Here is a 1,835-nt window from a genome sequence, read left to right as displayed (position 1 = left end):
TCAGCCTCCCGAGTAGCTGGGACTACAGGCATGCGCCACCATGCCCGGCTAATTTTTTCTATATATTTTTAGTTGTCCAATTAATTTCTTTCTATTTTTGGTAGAGACAGGGTCTCGCTCTTGCTCAGGATGGTTTCGAACTCCTGAGCTCAAACAATCTGCCCGCCTCGGCCTCCCAGAGAGCTAGGATTACAGGCATGAGCCACCGCGCCCAGCCTGACATTTCATTTTGACAATTCCTGTTTTATATTTATTGTGAAGGTACTTCCTCAGTCTTTCAAATGTACATGTTGTCTTGTGATTTACTTTTTCTTAGAGCAATTTTTATGAAATCATGAATAAGTCAAAATTTGTGTTATTTTTGAGTATGAGTTCCATTATGGAACAAATGCAGTGCAGATAGCTCAAAATATCAACAAAGTGTTCGGGAAGGATGTGGCTAATGAATGCACAGTACATCGATGGTTTGAGAAGTTCCATTCTGGTGATTTTAATCCTGAAAATAAGCCATGGGGGTGACCTGAGACCAAGGTGGGTAACGATGAGCTGAAAGCTGTAGTGGAAGCAAATCCATCTCAGCCTACTCATGAATTAGCAGCAAGGTTTGACATTCCTATTCCAACAAGATTGGACCATTTGAAACAAATGGGCAAGGTAAAGATGCTGGATAGTTGGATTCCACATAAATTAAACAAGCGTCAGAAGAGAAATCATGTCGAAGCTCGCCTTTCTTTGCTGTCACAATATAAACACGAACGATTTCTACACCATGTTGTTATGTGTGATGAAAAATGGATTCTTTTTGATAATAGCAAGTGTTTGGCACAATGGTTGGATAAAGATATGCCAAAACACAGTCCAAAACTGAATATTCATCAAAAAAATCTAATGGCGTCTGTTTGGTGGTCCAGCGCTGGTATCATCCACTGCAGCTTCATGAACCTGGTCAGTCGATTACAGAGGATGTCTACTGCAACCAGTTGGATGAAATGATGAGGATGCTTGTGATTAAGCAGCTAAGGCTGATCAATAGAGACAGGCCAATCCTTTCACAAGACAGTGCTTGACCACATGTCACACAAACAACACTGCTCAAACTACAGCAGTTGGACTTGGAAACTCTCTGTCATCCACTGTATTCACCACACCTTGGCACCAACTGACAACCACTTCTTCCAAGCTTTGGACCACTTCTTGCAAGGCAAAATATTTAATTCTCAACAAGCTGTGGAAAACTCCTTTCATGTATTTCATTGCCACTCACTCTGTAGGCTTCTTTGCTGCTGGCATAAACAAGCTACCGTTAAGGTGGCAAAACTGTGTGGATAGTTTAGGCACATACTTTGATTAATTGTACTGCTTCTTGTTTGAGATATAATAAACGACGTTTTTGATTTGAAATCCGACATTTCATATTTAATGACCTAATACTTCTAAATTTTACGTCCCTCTGATCTTTGGTCCTAGTTGAGTGGTTCATATATTTAGTTCTAAATGAGCATAAGATTAATAAAGTTACATTCAAAAGATTACTTATTTTTTGTTAAAGTCAAAATGCTTGTTTCTATACTGCATTGTAATACTAATATATTGTAAAATAAAAGTGACATTCTTTTCAAGGAAAAGTATCCTCAACAAGGGTCATTAGCCAAAATGTTTTAAAAATTGGACATTATAGTTTACTTTTTAGAGGGTGTTTTGAAGTTTTGTATTTTTACATTAAACATTATAGAGTGGTGTTTTGATGTTTTATAATTGTTTTCATCTGTTCATTTGTAGTCAACTTGAAAACAAAGATCCAGGGATTAATTTTTTTTTTTTTTGAGACAGAGTCT

General features: G+C 37.6%; 1 protein-coding gene across 2 annotated transcripts in view; it reads left to right on the top strand.

Annotated features, from left to right (window-relative positions):
• Positions 1 to 1,835, top strand: part of HTT (huntingtin) — a 160,532-nt gene that overhangs the window by 126,203 nt on the left and 32,494 nt on the right. The window lies entirely within an intron of this gene.

This window comes from Propithecus coquereli, unplaced genomic scaffold, assembly GCF_000956105.1.
Source record: "Propithecus coquereli isolate 6110/MARCELLA unplaced genomic scaffold, Pcoq_1.0 Scaffold459, whole genome shotgun sequence".
In the NCBI taxonomy this organism is placed as follows: domain Eukaryota; kingdom Metazoa; phylum Chordata; class Mammalia; order Primates; family Indriidae; genus Propithecus; species Propithecus coquereli.
The sequence above is the reverse complement of the archived record's forward strand: the minus strand, read 5'-3'. Positions and strand labels throughout refer to the sequence as shown.